Genomic DNA, 5523 nt, shown 5'->3' with positions numbered 1-5523 from the left:
ATCACAGAGAGGAATGAGTGAGAGCCTTCATTCCTACTTTCAGGCACTATGAATGTCGAGCAATGTCTCATGTCACTATGAATGTTGCAATGTCCAACGCCCCTTCCATCATCCAGGCTTTTGTGAATTCCTGAACGACCTTGGCATGACATATGATTTTATGATCATCTTATCCACTGAGCAAGAATACGCAAATCATACATCAGACAGAAGAAATGTGAATTTTCCACGCTTCAGTGAGTGGAGCTCGACCAAACAAAGGTAGAAGCAGTAATTTCATGGCCACAACCTGAAAAAAAAAGTTTTTGTTTTGATCATCACTGATCACAGAAACCTTGAATGCATTAAATTATTAAAGACACTGAATCCAAGAATTATGAATCTGAATGTCTTCATTAACTCAAGCTGGGGTCCAAGAACACCAAAACGGATACCTTGGTGAGACTCCATAATGGCCCCAAAGGACACCGAGCTGAACAAACAAATAGGCTGTGCCCGAATAAGCATATCTACATACTATTAGCACGTAAAAAGCAGAATGGAGGGTGTCTTAATACCCAGTAGGCATTTAATAGTAGTTGAATGGTACCCGGATGATCCACGACATCCACAGTATGCAAATGTACCACACTATGCTATAGCATCCATCTATTCATCCATTAGCCATAACTGCTTATCCTGTGCAGGGTCACAGGCAAACTGGAGCCTATCCCAAGTGACTATGGGTGAGAGGCAGGGTACACCCTGGACTAATCGCCAGATCATCGCAGATATGCTATAGCATGCTATCCCATCTTCCAGCTGGAGCCTCCGAATAATGGAAGAAAAATTCCACTCGGAAAAATAATGTATCAGGAATTGTTTATATACATACATATACTGTACACACACACACATACATACACACTAATATATATATATATATATATATATATACACACACACACACACACACAGCACGAGCGCGGGTGCGAAAAAAAAAAACGGTCCAAAAAAAACAAGGTCCCCCCAAAAAAAACCCCGAATAAACAAAAAAACAAGACGGGCGGGGGGGCGCCGGCAGGGGGTTTCGCCCGGGGAGTAAATCACTCTAGGATCGCCACTGTATACATTCACCATTCAAACATAAACTTCATCTCTTTGCGCCACCATGCAAAGGGCAGAGTCGAGTACTTCCACACCGACACTGGTTTAAGATGTCTAATGCTGTCAGATGAGAGGAAATGCTCAGAGCAACAAATTCTACTTGACAGTAGAGAGTGTAGCCTAAATTTGGGCAACTATACATTTAATAGGCCACTGTATAATACTATTTTATTGCAAGTAAAACATATCCTTATCTTAGTTTTTATATAACACCTTGTATTTATACTCATTCGCCAGTTTACAGTTATACCTGGTGTGCTTTGTAAGTGTACAGTTACTGACTGTAATGGATCTATTGCTCTGCAGTATTTGTCACCCACCTTCTTCCTGTCCAACAGTGGAAAGGAACCACCACAGCTGACTAGATATTATTTTCATGGTGGATATTTCTTAACACAGCAGTGACACTGACAAGTTATTTGAATGTTAATGGATGTGGCACTGGTACAAGTGAATCTGAGATTTTTAACTTCAGTGTTATGGCTGAGCTGAGAAACAATCCACAAACAAAAATATCCAGTCAGGAGTGATGCTGTGGTTCGACACTGACCTCTGATGAAGAATCAGGGGAAATTTAAAATAAATTATGCTCTTTTCTTCTTAATATAGTTGCATGTTTTATACCACTCTGTTTGATGACTGTATAGGAGCGAGATATTCCTGTATGACCTCAGAGATAAAGGTGTGTGCATCTGGAAGGGAGGTCTTTGTGTGGCAGCATTTCAGCTGCTTACAAGCCATGTAGATACAATCTGCAAAATTAAATACACCCAGACACATATACCCCTCTCTTTATTACCTCCAATCATTTTTCACATACACAAGTGTCTAAGCGTGCATGTATTGGTGCGCTTTCAAAAAATAAAATAAATAGGCATTCACCTACACATGTTGCTGACAGTACTTGTGGTGTTTATGTACTTATGTTCACTACTAAATTGTAAGCGAGAAAGGAAGAGTGTATTAATTTCTACCACTCACCACTGAATTCAGGTAAGGGAAAACTTCAAGCCATTTATGATTCAAAATAATGTGTTGTATTTTTCTGAATATAAATATTTGTCTAAAATTAATTTTACAATAATCATTGCTAATATTTTTTTAAAATATTTTTGTCATAATTAATCACTGTTTTATGCTTTTCATAATTATTATTATATATTTCATAATTATTTCACTGATTCAAATGAGCTTCATTTAGCTTACATTTTAATGTACAAATTTACTCAAATCTAATATTCTGGTAATCTAAATATTTTCGGTAAAGGATTTATTCATATTTTCTGAAATTATATAGCAAATCTTGCTGATTGTGAAACAAAGAACAACATCGAGTTTATTTTAGTCCGCTAATTTGATTAGACAAGTGCCATTCCATAGATGCTGGTATTTAGTATAACAGCACTGTTACATTTCACTGTTTGTGTCACTCAGCTTGTCTGTTCCCCACATACATTTCCAATTATAGCAAAAGATCTTTACATTGAAACTGATAATACACTCACTACGGGCTGTTAGTCACTCTTTGCATCTCATGGCAATCTGCAACTCTCTATCCAGCTGTGGCTTCATTGGGAAATATTTTAGCTGACGTAGCAAAAATAAACAAAATATTTAGCCATATTGTGTCTGAAATGTAAGTTACTGAATAATAAGTTCTTGTTTAGTGAACTGTTATATAAAAGCAACATCACATTCACAATAATGCTGTTGTACTGAATATTCACATGGCTGATTACCTGCAGCGAAATCACAGTCACGCTGTGTCATATTCAGCACAACAGCACTCTTTTTCATGTGATATTACTTAATTCACTGGTTAGTGTGAATGAAGTTTGATATCATTTTACCAAAATGTTATGAACTGAATGTTTCTTACATATGTTTCATTGTGTCATGTCAAATAACCATTGATGACTGTAACAGTTTTTCATGTGTAGAAGCCAGAATACTTACTGTAGCAGATAACAGCTTTGTTAATCATCATTTTGCATTTGCTTGTTCATTTTAACTCAGCCAGAAAAGGCATTAGAAAGAAAAAGAAAAATTCGAAGAGCAGCACTTTTCACCATGTCATTTTCATCTAGGTTTCCTTGTGGTGCATCCTTCTAGCGGCTTTTGCAGATTTTCATCTCAGTGGCCTGTCTGTGACTTTAGTAAGTGGCCGTTATAAACAGGGACGGACTGGGACCAAAAAAAGGCCCTGGACTTTTTCCCCAAATAGGCCCACCCACCGCCGGGGGGAGGGGTTGGTTGGGGGGGGGTCTATATGGTTTTGAAATAATTGAAAACCCACACATACTATTTTTTTCAGTATTTATTTAAGAACTGTTTGAATGTATATTGAAGACAGTAGCACTGATCATTCTTTTTCAGAATTTTCAAATTAAAATCCCTCACACATTTAAATTTGAGGGTACACTGGCGTGTCTGAGATAGAGTCAAAATGAATGGTGGCCTAAATCTTTGTGAAACTCAATTTCATTCAATTGTTATTCTGTAACATCCCATCTGTCATATCAGAAAATAGAATATCTCAACTTTAATTTTATCAAGGAAAGGTTGAAATTAGGTAGGCTAACACAGAAATTAAATTGCCTAGGCTACATCAAGGCCTATAGCCATAGCCTATAAAAATCAAATGTGTAAATGTGTGTTATTGTTTGTAATTTTTTTCGTGATACAAATTAGTTTTAAACTCTATAGAAGTTTGATTCCCCTGTCTTCCATTATAAGTTATCATTGCTGCAGTTTTATTAGGTTCCAGGCCAATGCATTAATTAACTTGCGGCGCATAAGAAATTAATTTGCGGTCATTTACCGTGTTTCCTTATTTTTAATGTAGCCTATTTGTCAAATTCACTGCGTGTTTCTTTTGAGGGCAATAAGCCATTATTTATCATCATCACAACGCAAATCAAAAAAGTAGAAGCTGATTATCAGAGTAGTCAATTGAGTAGCCTACATAACGTCACTTACCAGTACCTCCTCTTCTTCCTCCTCCGGCAAGTAGCCATGCCTACGTTCGTGCGGTGAAGATCCCCTTGCTGTCTCTCCCTCCACATCATGATCCGCATCATGTTGCTCAGAATCTGATTCGCTGTCTATCTCCACATCAACGTTACTGCTGCTGCTGGCGGCACTAGCCCCACCACCGCGGTCAAAAAGCTCTGTAAGCTTCCTACATTTTGAAGCTTCATTCTCCAACAACTTTGTTTTTTTCTCTTTTAATTTCTGTCATCCACCTTTTTCTTTGCGTTTTCTGCTCGCCATTTCCAGAGCGGTAGAGACACTCGTGTCTTCTTTGTTGGCTTTTTGACAGAATGTAGGCCTATGTTTGATTGACAAATTATCGTTACAGCGCCATCTCCTGGTAGGCCTAGGCGTTAGACTGTTAGACAGGGCCGGTCGACCGAAAAAAAAAAAAAAAAAAGACCAATTATCGGCCGTAGACTGGACGGCCGTTCTGGACTTTTCCAGAACTCACAGATTACCAGTCCGTCGCTGGTTATAAACTTGTAGAAACCTTGCACTTTACACAAGCTACACAGTACACACTCTGTCTCATTGTGATTTGTTTTTCAAGGCTGCTCTGCTACGATACCACTTCACGGCTTGTGATCATAGACGACATATATTTTGAGGAATATTATCAAGGCGTGATCATGAACAACTCATCAATGTCGATGGTAGACAATTATTCGTAATATTATAACCCGATTCCCAATGACTACCGGTACGGTATAACAGACATTCTTCTTCATGTTAATCATGATGGCCTGATGATCAGCATCTCCCTCGTCGCTGGTGTGTGTGTAAGCCTGCCACTTTTCATTTGGGCTTTTCTTGTTCTTTACACTCTCCACAAACAAGGAGGCCAAATTTCAACCTTCATCATCCTCCTCATCATCAATGACTTGGCTGAGCTGCTCCTGAGTGCAATTATAGCATCATATTTAATAGACAGCCCTTGTAAAGTCCAGTGCTACAAGATCTTTCAGTTCTTCCACTGAAGCGTATTTTACAGATATCAGGATTTTTATTCGTTTATTTATTACATGTAGAATCTGTGGTCTTTTCCTCCACCAGCTTGTGGCTCTGAAGAGCGTGCTTTCTCTCAAACACCAGCTTCGCTCTGCTCATGTCTTCTCTCCTCTATGCTCCACCATTTCCTGCATCATTCTGTGGCTGATTGTCTTCGGATTGCAGTTCATAAATATGTGTTCAATGTGATTTTTAGCTCTTTGCCTTGTTGCATTTTAGTCATCACATGCATACTCACTTGCAAAGCCTCTCCTGCATCTGACCACATCAAGCCCAGCTCAGCAGTGCTGATCGTTTCCACATTCACACTTATCACTTTCTGCACAACAGCTG

General features: G+C 38.6%; 1 long non-coding RNA gene across 1 annotated transcript; it reads left to right on the top strand.

Annotated features, from left to right (window-relative positions):
* The first annotated feature begins 1928 nt into the window (after positions 1-1928).
* On the top strand, positions 1929-5080 carry LOC132882813 (uncharacterized). The gene is made up of 3 exons (XR_009654228.1): positions 1929-2139; positions 3234-3302; positions 4733-5080. It is a non-coding gene; the product is annotated as an uncharacterized LOC132882813 (long non-coding RNA).
* Positions 5081-5523: the final 443 nt, after the last annotated feature.

The sequence above is a fragment of the Neoarius graeffei genome, chromosome 3 (genome assembly GCF_027579695.1).
Source record: "Neoarius graeffei isolate fNeoGra1 chromosome 3, fNeoGra1.pri, whole genome shotgun sequence".
Taxonomy (NCBI): domain Eukaryota; kingdom Metazoa; phylum Chordata; class Actinopteri; order Siluriformes; family Ariidae; genus Neoarius; species Neoarius graeffei.
Note: the sequence above shows the minus strand (reverse complement) of the source record. Positions and strands in the feature narration are given on the sequence as shown.